The sequence below is a fragment of the Pan troglodytes genome, chromosome 11 (genome assembly GCF_028858775.2).
Source record: "Pan troglodytes isolate AG18354 chromosome 11, NHGRI_mPanTro3-v2.0_pri, whole genome shotgun sequence".
Lineage (NCBI taxonomy): Eukaryota > Metazoa > Chordata > Mammalia > Primates > Hominidae > Pan > Pan troglodytes.
The window spans coordinates 110,756,805-110,769,732 of record NC_072409.2 but is presented as its reverse complement, the minus strand read 5'-3'; the positions used below and the strand labels follow the sequence as shown (position 1 = coordinate 110,769,732).

General features: G+C 35.8%; 1 protein-coding gene across 2 annotated transcripts in view; it reads right to left on the bottom strand.

Annotated features, from left to right (window-relative positions):
* INSL6 (insulin like 6) overlaps positions 1–12,928 on the bottom strand; it is an 82,428-nt gene that overhangs the window by 15,582 nt on the left and 53,918 nt on the right. Inside the window, exon 2 of one of the 2 annotated variants that reach the window (XM_063788742.1) lies at positions 4,277–4,442. The exons of the other annotated variant lie outside the window; for it this stretch is intronic. The gene's annotated coding sequence lies outside the window, so the exon portion shown is untranslated. The remainder of the gene's footprint in view (positions 1–4,276; positions 4,443–12,928) is intronic. 2 annotated transcript variants of the gene reach the window in all.

Sequence of the window (12,928 nt, the reverse complement as noted above, 5' to 3'; positions counted from 1 at the left end):
TAAGTTGGTTCTGTACAAGAAACAGGTAAGTAATTATTGTACCAGGTAATGCCAAAATATTTTTCACATTAATATTCTTCAGAAACAAGGGTAAAGGTATTCTTAGAATTATGTAATTCTGTAACTATTCCAGTATATTAAGTTATACAATCTTTATATAAATGATTTTTTCCATGGGTACTTGTTTGGAAAATAGTCACTTTTTCATGCTATTTATATATGCTGCCAGTAACACTATAATTTGCTATGGAAGAGTGTTCTTTTAACCTAAGACTTCTAGTTTACAGTCAAGTGTAATTTTCATCACAACTATAACTTCTGGTATTTAAATTTTATTTAAACAGCTACAAAAGAGTTAGAAAATACCTACAGTTCTACATCTATAGAGCCAATCTTGATGGTGGGTGTGGCATTATGTGCTCAATTTATTGAGCCTATGTTAATTTCTTTAGCATGTTCCCCCTAAATTGAAATAGTGATGTAGTAAATATTCAGAAGTGATTTTCTTTTGCATTTTTACCTAACCAAGGAAACGGGCCACACACCTTGGTTTAGGGATGTTATGATAGCTTACCTTCCAGTTTTTAAGAAATGCTTCCTACTACTGCTGTCAACCACTGTATTGTCTTTAATGAACATTGTTGTATCCCATCCTAATTCTTGTATTGAAATTATTTCTCATGAAAGTTTCTCTAATATTTCTAATGAAAGTTTCTCTAATTTGGGGGCATAATGTACTAAGAATCAGTTTGCTGTATATTAGAATAAATAGTAACAGTAAGTCAGCAGGATTATCCAAACAAAAGCCTAGGTTTTATGAGATAAGCTTGATTTAAGAAAAAAACAATTAAAGTATGAATATCAGAAATACTGTGTGTTTACTCTCAGATTTTAGTTGGTTGGATTTAATATCAAGATAACTAGCTGCTAAGCGTTTCATAATTCTCACAGTGATATTAGATTTCAAAATGACACTGAGAGAACTGAAAAACTACATCAGTCAAATTCATGTATGTATATCATATAGCCTTTAACTTTTTACATTAATCAGATTCTTAGTAAAATGCAGATTGTATACCTAAATATTAAAATATTTACTTTTATAATCTTACCTTTTATTTCAATATAAATAAAATTCTTCTTAGGTTAAAAAATTAATTTCAGTTGTGTTTATGCCAGATGGCATTGCTTAGTTGGTGCAAGCTCTCAATATGTTTCATTCTTTTTTATAGTCTTTCACATTTAGAAGGAAAAGCCTTATCTCCAACTGAAACACCAGTCTTACTACTACGGTTTTAAAAGTTGTTAATGATCATTATCTATTATAAGGCCTTTATTTACATAGCAAATTGCTTAACATTTTATTTTGAATATAACAGATTTTTAAAACGAGACCTTTAAAAGAGCTCTAAGAGTCCCTGTTCTAGTTATTTGTATTATAAGCTTCTGTGAATGTTTTAATTTTAATAGCAGCAGTAGGAAGATATATGGCAGTAGAAGCACTCATATACATGCTATTTATTGAGGTAAAGTAAATCATCTTTGAGCAGTGTGAACAGACAGAAGCATAGCTTTTAGATCTGAACTATTGGTAAATAACAGATCAAGGTGGTATGGAAAAATGGTAGAGCAGGCATATTACAGAGACAACAGGCAGCTAAGAAGGCAAATTATCAGTTGCAGATGATAAGACCTTGTCACAATAAGCACTAAAAACACAAAGTGTGAAATGGAAAAATCTGTTACCAGTTATTTATTTTCAAACACAGTTGTATATATAGATGAAAATGTTTAGGTGCTTTTCATACACAGATAATTAAGTATATGGTATTTAATAATAAAAAAGTTTAAGGTCCTTCAAATACTTGAGGTATATATTATGGAATCTCAGAGTATGAATTTTCTAAGAGCATGTAGTATAAGATTGTGAGTTGGAATTTATTTACTGAAATGAAAAACAATGAAGTTAAAGAAATCAAAGATACTAAAGCAAATGGAAAGATAAACCTAACAAGGCACTCAATAATGAAAATACTTAGTGGAATACTACTTGAAGTATACATATCATACTTTCTTCCTCTGCTTAATAATTTTGTTGAAGGCTGTTATTACAATGAGCTTTTATTGGCTATCCTAAATTTTAAGTATATTAGAACAAAATTTATTATTATGTCCTTAGTAACATTTAAGACCCCTCAATTTTTTATTAAAGAAAAAAAGTTGTTTACAGAATCAAAGACTTCATCTTGATTTTTAAGAACAAATAGCTGAATTCTTTAACACCACCAGTTAACAATTTTTTTTTTTTTTTGAGACAGAGTTTTGCTCTTGTCGTCCAGGCTGGAGTGCAATGGCGTGATCTCGGCTCACTGCAACCTCCACCTCCTGGGTTCAAGTGATTCTCCTGCCTCAGTCTCCAGAGTAGCTGGGATTACAGGTGCCCGCCACCACGCCCGGCTAATTTTTTGTATTTACTAGTAGAGACGGGGTTTCACCGTGTTGGTCAGTCTGGTCTTGAACTCCTGACCTCAGGTGATCCAACCGCCTCAACCTCCCAAAGTGCTGGGATTACAGGCATGAGCCACTGCGCCCAGCCCAGTTAACAATTTTAATCTGCATAACCGAGGTATATAAGCCGTCATGTGCAGGCTGTAGGGAGCCCACAGCTAAATGACAATAATTGGATTTTGTTGATTGATAGCACTTACTGACTACAGTTAAGAGGCATTTAAAAATTAAAATAATAGTATTTCCCACAAATTCTGCCAGAATTGTTTTTTTAAAGGCTGTTATAAATCCTTGTTTCTATCAATAATTTTGAAGACAGTGTGAATCTCATGGTACCACTTTTTTACCTTTATTACTTTTATAACTGCTTTGCAGTTTGTTGAATAGAAATTCTTGGTAATAGGAGTAAAGGTTGTTGTTGACAAAGAAACTTGAAACTGAGTTTTACCTTCTTATTGAAGGACTTTGAAAAATGTTGAAGTTGAATCCTAGAACAGTGAGCATACCATTATTCCTTAAGAAGGCACCATTCATTTTTAAAATTATTTCAGAGGAAGAAAATTCTAAAAATTGAGACTTTACTGTACAGAACAATCCTTTTCTAAAACATAGTTTGGAAATCTGAGATCTAAAGAATGATGAACATGGTGCTAGGAAAAAAGAATTTCAGTTTCTATCATCTAAGATCATTCACATTTAATGGGAATTTTTTCCAACATCTTTAATTTCTCTTATTTTAAAACTACTGTCCTAAATGTGGAAGGTGAGAGTATGGACAATACAATCAAATGCCAAAAATACCTTGGTTCTAGTAATTGCCTAGGCCATTCTCTCACAGTTGCTCCAACAACTTAGCTGTTTAACAATCAGATTCTTAGTAAAACATTTTTTCTTTTTCTTAAAAAAAAAAGACTATCCATATTGCATACCACTTCAGACTTTTCTACATAGACATTCACCCATCAATACTGACAGTGCAAGCTACGTACAACTTCAAGTTGCATCAAATAACTCATATTAATGGTTGTAGTAGTGAAACTGATCTCCTAAGTATGTTGATAAAGTCCTAAATCTTGTTCAACATATTAAGAATAAAGAAGAGTAGATAAACCAATTATGGATGTAGCAAAGGAATCCTGGATAATCTTACTTGAGGGTGAATCCTGATGGTGTATCAATTTAGAATTCCCTGTTAAACATTCAGACAAAATTAGAAGATTACAACTTTCAGTTCTGCTACCGCTCTGGGAATATGAGCCCTAATCATAGTTTTCAGGGAGCCTAATTTGGTGTGGCCTCAAATAATCTCATCATCCATAAAGATCCCAGAGGAAGGGTATGTTGGACCCGGGGTAGTGAGAGTTGGAATTTCATATATTCTTTCTAGGGCATGATTTTTTCAGCAGAGGTGTTATGCCTCCAAGAGTGTGAAAACTGATGTTGGAGGATGAAAAAATCATATAAAGCACAGAAATACAGTACATAAACAGATATGCAGTGATATTAGAGTGTCATGGTAGAGGAAATTAGGGAAAGATGTCTAAAATGTTCCTGGTGGGAAAGCTGGGGGAGGATAATGCAAAAAAAAAGCTGAGAAACACTACTTTAGAGTGTGCTCATATAGACATAGGTCAAACCAGCACTACCTCAGAAATAACCTCAATATGATAAGCAGATACGACAGTGTCAGAAAAGCTAAGAGTACTAGATCTTTAAATAAATACTGAGCCAAAAAAATAGTTTACACATAATCTTTTTAAAAAGTTACCTTGTCACTCATACAGGAAAGCTCTGGCTGGCATCTAGTGGGTGCCCCTCTGGGATGAAGCTTCCAGAGGAAGGAACAGGCAGCAATCTTTGCTGTTCTGCAGCCTCTGCTGGTGATACCCAGGCAAACAGCATCTGGAGTGGGCCTCCAGCAAACTCCAGCAGACCTGCAGCACAGGGGCCTGACTGTTAGAAGGAAAACTAACAAACAGAAAGGAACAGTATCAACATCAACAAAAAGTCCACTCAGAGACCCCACCCAAAGGTCACCAACATAAAGACCAAAGGTAGATAAATCCACTAAGATGGGGAGAAACCAGCAAGAAAAGGCTGAAAATTCCAAATGCCAGAACGCCTCTTTTCCTCCTAAGGATCACAACTCCTCGCTAGCAAGGGAACAAAACTGGACTGAGAATGAGGTTGATGAATTGACAGAAGTAGGCTTCAGAAGGTTGGTAATTACAAACTCCTCTGAGCTAAAGGAACATGTTCTAACCCAATGCAAGAAAGCTAAGAACACTGAAAAAAGGTTAGACAAATTGCTAACTACAATAACCAGTTTAGAGAAGAACATAAATGACATAATGGAGCTAAAAAACAGCACGAGAACTTCATGAAGCATACACGAGTATCAATAGCCAAATCAGTCAGGCAGAAGAAAGGATACCAGAGATTGCAGATCAACTTAATGAAATAAAGCAAGAAGACAAGATTAGAGAAAAAAGAGTGAAAAGAAACTAACAAAGCCTCCAAGAAATATGGGACTATGTGAAAAGACCAAATCTACGTTTGGTGTACCTGAAAGTTGACAGGGAGAATGGAACCAAGTTGGAAAACACTCTTCAGGATATTATCCAGGAGAACTTCCCCAACCTAGCAAGGCAGGTCAACATTCAAATTCAGGAAATATAGAGAACACCACAAAGATACTCCTCGAGAAGAGCAACCCCAAGACACATAATTATCAGATTCACCAAGGTTGAAATGAAGGAATAAACGTTAAGGGCATCCAGAGAGAAAGGTCGGTTTACCCACAAAGGGAAGCCCATCAGACTAACAGCGGATCTCTCTGCAGAAACCCTACAAGCCAGAAGAGAGTGGGGGCCAACATTCAACATTCTTAAAAGAATTTTCAATCCAGAATCTCATATCCAGCTAAACTAAGCTTCATAAGTGAAGGAGAAATAAAATCCTTCACGAAGAAGCAAATGCTGAGAGATTTTGTCACCATCAGGCCTGCCTAACAAGAACTCCTGAAGGAAGCACTAAACATGGAAGGAACAACCGGTACCAGCCACTGCAAAAACATGCCAAATTGTAAAGACCATCGACACTATGAAGATACTGCATCAACTAAAGGGCAAAATAATCAGCTAGCATCATAATGACAGGATCAAATTCACACATAACAATATTAACCTTAAATGTAAATGAGCTAAACACCTCAATTAAAAGACACACTGGCAAATTGGATAGAGTCAAGACCCATCAGTGTGCTGTGTTCAGGAGACCCAGCTCACATGCAAAGACACACATAGGCTCAAAATAAAGGAACGGAGGAACATTTACCAAGCAAATGGAAAGCAAGAAAACGCAGGGGTTGCAATCCTAGTCTCTGATAAAACAGACTTTAAACCAACGAAGATCAAGATACAAAGAAGGGCATTATATAATGGTAAAGGCAATCAATGCAACAAGAAGAGCTAACTATCCTAAATATATATATGCACCCAATACAGGAGCACCCAGATCCATAAAACAAGTTCTTAGAGACGTACAAAGAGACTTACACTCCCACATAATAACAGTGGGAGACTTTAACACCCCACTGTCAATATTAAACAGATCAACGAGACAGAAAATTAACAAGGATATCCAGGACTTGAACTCAGCTCTGGACCAAGCGGACCTAACAGACATCTATAGAACTCTGCACCACATAATTGTAAGTAAAACACTCCTCAGTAAATGCAAAAGAACAGAAATCATAACAGTCTCTCATATCGGAGTGCAATCAAATTAGAACTCAGGATTAAGAAACTCAGTCAAAACCACACAACTACATGGAAACTGAACAACCTGCTCCTGAATGACTACTGGGGTAAATAACAAAATGAAGGCAGATATAAAGATGTCTTTGAAACCAATAAGAACAAAGAAACAACGTACCAGAATCTCTAGGACACATTTAAAGCAGTGTGTAGAGGGAAATTTATAGCACTAAGTGCCCACAAGAGAAAGCAGGAAAGAGCTAACATTGACACCCTAACATCATAATTAAAAGAACTAGAGAAACAAGAGCAAACAAATTTAAAAGCTAGCAGAAGATGAGAAATAACTAAGATCAGAGCAGAACTGAACAAGACAGAGACACAAAAACCCTTCAAAAAAATCAATGAATCCAGGAGCTGGTTTTTTGAAAAAAATCAACAAAATAGATACACGGCTAGCCAGATTAATAAACAAGAAAAGAGAGAAGAATCAAATAGACTTAATAAAAAATGATAAAGGGGATATCACCATCAATCCCACAGAAATACAAACTACCACCGGGAATACTATAAACACCTCTATGCAAATAAACTAGAAAATCTAGAAGAAATAGATAAATTCCTGGACACATACACCCTCCCAAGACTAAACCAGGAAGAAGTCAAATCCCTGAATAGACCAATAACAACTTCTGAAATTAATCAATTAATAGCCTACCAGCTAAAAAAAGTCCAGGACCAGATGGATTCACAGCCAAATTCTACCAGAGATGCACAGAGGACCAGTACCATTCCTTCTGAAAGTATTCCAAACAATTGAAAAAGAGGGAATCCTCCCTAACTCATTTTATGAGGCCAGCATCATCCTGATACCAAAACCTGGCCGAGACACAACAAAAAAAGAGAATTTTAGGCCGATATCCCTGATAAACACTGATGCGAAAATCCTCAATAAAATACTGGCAAACTGAATCCAGCAGCACATCAAAAAGCTTATGCACCATGATCAAGTTGGCTTCATTCCTAGGATGCAAAGCTAGTTCAACATACTCAAATCAATAAACGTAATCCATCACATAAACAGAACCAATGAGAAAAACAACATGATTATCTCAATAGATGCACAAAAGGCCTTTGACAAAATTCTACAGCCCTTCATGCTAAAAAGTCTCAATAAACTAGGTACTGATGGAACATATCTCAAAATCATAAGAGCTATTTATGACAAACTCACAGCAAATATCATACTGAATGGGCAAAAACTGGAAGCATTCCCTTTGGAAACTGGCACAAGACAAGGATGCCTTCTCTCACCAGTCCTATTCAACATACTATTGGAAGTTCTGGCCAGGGCAATCAGGCAAGAGAAAGAAATAAAGGGTATTCAATTAGGAAAAGAGGAAGTCAAATTGTCTCTGTTTGCAGATGACATGATCGTATATTTAGAAAACCCCATCGTCTCAGCCCAAAATCTCCTTAAGCTGATAAGCAACTTGAGCGAAGTCTCAGGATACAAAATCAATGTGCAAAAATCAGAAGCATTCTTATACACCAATAACAGACAAACAGCCAAATCATGAGTGAACTCCCATTCACAATTGCTACAAAGAGAATAAAATACCCAGGAATCCAACTTACAAGGGATGTGAAGGACCTCTTCAAGGAGAACTACAAACCACTGCTCAAGGAAATAAGAGAGGACACAAACAAATGGAAAAACATTCCATGCTCATGGAGAGAAAGAATCAATATCATCAAAATGGCCATACTGCCCAAAGTAATTTATAGATTCAATGCTATCACCATCAAGCTACCTTTGACTTTCTTCACAGAACTGGAAAAAAACTACTTTAAATTTCATATGGAACCAAAAAAAAGAGCCTGCATAGCCAAGACAATCCTAAGCAAAAAGAACAAAGCTGGAGGCATCACACTACCTGACTTCAAACTGCATTACAAGACTATAGTAACAAAACAGCATGGTATTGGTATCAAAACAGATGTATAGACCAATGGAACAGAACAGAGGCCTCACAAATAACACCACACATCTACAACCACCTGATCTTTGACAAACCCTATTTAACATATGGTGGTGGGAAAATTGGCTAGCCATATGCAGAAAGCTGAAACTGGATCCCTTCCTTACACCTTATACAAAAATTAACTCAAGATGGATTAAAGACTTAAATATAAGACCTAAATCCATAAAAAACCTGGAAGAAAACCTAGGCAATACCATTCAGCACTTAGGCATGGCAAAGACTTCATGACTAAAACACCAAAAGCAATGGCAACAAAAGCCAAAATTGACAAATGGGATGTAATTAAACTAAAGAGCTTCTGTACAGCAAAAGAAACTATCATCAGAGTGAACAGGTTACCTACATAATGGGAAAAAATTTTTGCAATCTACCCATCTGACAAAGGGCTAATATCCAGAATCTACAAAGAACTTACACAAATTTACAAGAAAAAAAACCCATAAAAAAGTATGTGAAGGATATGAACAGACACTTCTCAAAAGAAGACATTTATGTGGCCAAAAAACATATGAAACAAAGCTCATCATCACTGGTCATTAGAGAAATGCAAATCAAAACCACAATGAGATATCATCTCATGCCAGTTAGAATGGTGATCATGAAAAAGTCAGGAAACAACAGATGCTGGAGAGGATGTGGAGAAATGGGAATGCTTTTACACTGTTGGTGGGAGTGTAAATTAGTTCAACCATTGTGGAAGACAGTGTGGCTATTCCTCAAGGATCTAGAGTTAGAAATACCATTTGACCCAGCAATTCCGTTACTGGGTATATACCCAAAAGATTATAAATCACGCTGCTATAAAGATACATGCACACATATGTTTACTGCAGCACTGTTCACAATAGCAAAGACTTGGAACCAACCCAAATGCCCATCAGTGATAGACTGGATAAAGAAAATGTGGCACATATACACCATGGAATACTGTGCAGCCATAAAAAAGGATGAGTTCATGTCCTTTGCAGGGACACAGATGAAGCTAGAAACCATCATTCTCAGCAAACTAACACAAGAACAGAAAACCAACCACCACATGTTCTCACTCATAAGTGGGAGTTGAACAATAAGAACATATGGGCACAGGGAGGGGAACATCACACACCTGGCCTGTTGGGCGGTGGGTGGCTAGGGAGCTATTGCATTAGGAGAAATGCCTAATGTAGATGACAGGTTGATGGGTGCAGCAAACCACTATGGCACATGTATACCTATGTTAACAAACCTGCACGTTCGGCACATGTACCCCAGAACTTAAACTATAATAAAAAAATAATAAAAGTACTGAATCCCACTGATTTAATATCTAAAAAAAAGTTACCTAATTACAATCTCTAGAATTTAAAGATTTCCTTCCTAGATGCAAAAAGTGCCTCTTTTTTCAATTGAAATACATCCCCAAGTACTCTTCTGTCGGGTTGTTTTTATATAGTCACAAAAAAAATAAATATAATAATCCTCTCAAGAAAAGCAGGAGATTTTAACAATATGCACCATGTTAAAAAACATTTCTTGGTTGTTCAAGGACATAATAAAGTACCTTTCACTATTAAAACCATATGTTATATTACTGTGTATTAAAATAAAAATAAAATTTCCTCAAACAGAACATTTTTGAGAAACAGGAAAGATACTAATAATGCCAAATAAAGGTCATATCTTTGCTATGAAATTTACCCAGAAGACAATGTGCTCTTCTTCTGACTTAAAAATGCTGCCTTTTAAAAGAATTGGAGGCATTCTAATGGGTGTGAAGTAGTATAGCATTGTGGCTTTGAAGTATATTTTTTTAATGATAAGCAATTTTTTCACGTGCAGTTTAGTGGCCATTTGTTCATAGTTGGATTACTACATCCTATCCATCAAACAAATTAATTGCACAACAACTTGATAAAATGCTGACAGTCTTTGTAGAAGGAGCAATGTAGGGGATAATACTGCCTTTTGCTAGATGACAAAGAAAGTTGAAAGTAAATGAATTTTTAAAAAGCTTGAACTGGATGACTTTTGCCTCAGAGTATTAGGTGAAAATAAAAAGAAGTGTTATTTAAATTAGACACTCTCAAGTCTAGACACATCCCTGGTTGCTTGAGGAAAGGAACCATATTTTCTAAAAGGTATCATATCTGCTACATGAAATATAACTAGAAGAGTGCTACTGGAGTGGTAGAAGAGAATCAGAGATTTAGTTGAAACCATTTATGAGTTATCTGAAGAAGCTAAGTCCAAAGAGGTTAGCTTGACTTGCTCACATCACAGATCTGCTCAGGAACACAGCCAGGCTAGAGCCCAGCTCTTCTGATTCTGATTAGTGCTCGTTATACAACAACATGCTAAATTATTTTATTTTTAAAGAAATAAGCCTAGGTTGTAAACAAACCACAAACTTTAATCATTTAACAAATCTTTTTTGAAAGCTTGTAGTGAACATGGTATTGCTAAATACTTTTGGTGAACAAAAATGTGTCAGATGTCTTTTCACGGGATTTTTAGTTGAAAATAGACTGAAATGTATCTTTAGAAAGCATTACAAAGATGACTTGCAAATAACTGGGAAAAAACCCAGAACATTAAATAGTACATTTCTAAAAAGAAGTTTATTCTGATGAATTTACAGAAGAAAATGACAGGTAAAATTGAAGCAGCATCAGTTATGCATTTAGGAAATATATTTAATCTATTTAAGTCAAATCAATAACCTGGGAAATATTAACCTAGAATCAATACTGCAAAACCATTTTGTATAAAAGTGAATGACACCAACTAAAGCCATATATAAGAACATTCACAGCTATCAGATCAGAACTCTCAGGCAGAACTCATCATATTTTCTCCAAAAAGCAGCCCCCATCCCTAATGTACCTAATCATAATAATGACACCACACTTATATTAGTCATCAGAGCTCCGAAACCCTAAGTAAAAACTTTTGACTCATTTTTATTACTTGCACTTTCTTTCCATTCTCTTTCAATGCTTCATCAGTCTCTTCTTTTACACTCCCCCATAATTTTGTGTTGTGATTATTATGATAACCTTCTAATTAGTCTTCCTACCTTCTCTCATTAGTCTTGCACATCACTATTAGGTCATTCTTCCCATAGCACTATTATAACCATGTCATTCTTTTGCTCAAAAGCTTTCCAACTTTCTCCATTTCCTACAGGATAAAGTCCAACATCCCAGACTGTCACCAGTGGCAGAGCCAGATATTAACTTCAAAAGTAAGGAAACCTGGGGTGGGGCTTGACTTTTTTTTTCCCCCTGAATTTTAAGTTCAGGGTACATATGCAGGTTTGTTACACAGGTAAACTTGTGCCATGGGGGTTTGCTGTACAGATTATTTTGTCACCTAGGTATTATGCCTAGTTATTTTTCCTGGTCTTCTCCCTCATCCCACCCTCCACCCTCTAATAGGTCCCTGTATGTGTTGTTCCCCTCTTTGTGTCCCTGTATTCTCATCATTTAGCTCCCACTTATAACTGAGAACATGCGGTATTTGGTTTTCTGTTTCTACATTAGTTTGCTAAGGATAATGGCCTCTAGCTCCATCCATGTCCCTGCAAAGGACATGATCTCATTCCTTTTTATGCTGCATAGTACTCCATGGTGTATATGTACCACATTTTTTTAATCCAGTCTATCACTGATAGACATTTAGGTTGATTCCATGACTTTGCTATTGTGAATATGTTGCAATGAACATATGCATGCATCTTTATAATAGAATGATTTATATTTCTTTGTGTATATACCCAGTAATGGAATTGCTGGATCAAATGGTATTTCTGCCTCTAGGTCTTTGAGGAATAGCCACCCTGACTTCCACAATGGTTGAACTAATTTACACTCCTACCAGCAGTGTAAAAGTGTTCCTTTTTCTCCACAACCTCACCAGCATATGTGTTTTGACTTTTTAATCATAGCCACTCTTATTGGCATGAGATGGTATCTCATCGTAGTTATGATTTACGTTTCTCTAATGATCAGTGATGTTGAGCTTGTTTTCATATGATTGTTGGCCACATGTATGTCTTCTTTGAAAAGTGTCTGCTCATGTCCTTTGCTCACTTTTTAATGTTTTTTCCCTTGTAAATTTAATGGGTTTTTTCTTTTAAATTTGTTTCTAAGTTCCTTATAGATGCTGGATATTAGACCTTTGTCAGATGCATAGTTTGCAGAAATTCTCCCCCATTCTGCAGGTTGTCTGTTCACTGTGATGATAGTTTCTTTTGCTGGGCAGAAGCTCTTTAGTTTAATTAGATTCCATTTATCAATTTTTGCTTTTGTTGCAATTGGTTTTGTCATCTTCACCATTAAATCTTTGCCCATGCCTATGTCTTGAACGGTATTGCTAGGTTGTCTCCCAGAGTATTTACAGTTTTGGGATTTATATTTAAGTATTTAATCCATTTTGTGTTAATTTTTGTATATGGTGTAAGGAAGGGGTCCAGTTTTAATCTGCATATGGCTAGCAAGTTATCCCAGGAGGATTTATTGAATAGGTAATCCTTTAGCCATTGCTTGTTTTTGTCAGGTTTGTCAAAAATCAGATAGTTGTAGGTGTGAAATCTTATTTCTGTGTTCTCTATTCTGTTCCATTGGTTTATGTGTCTGT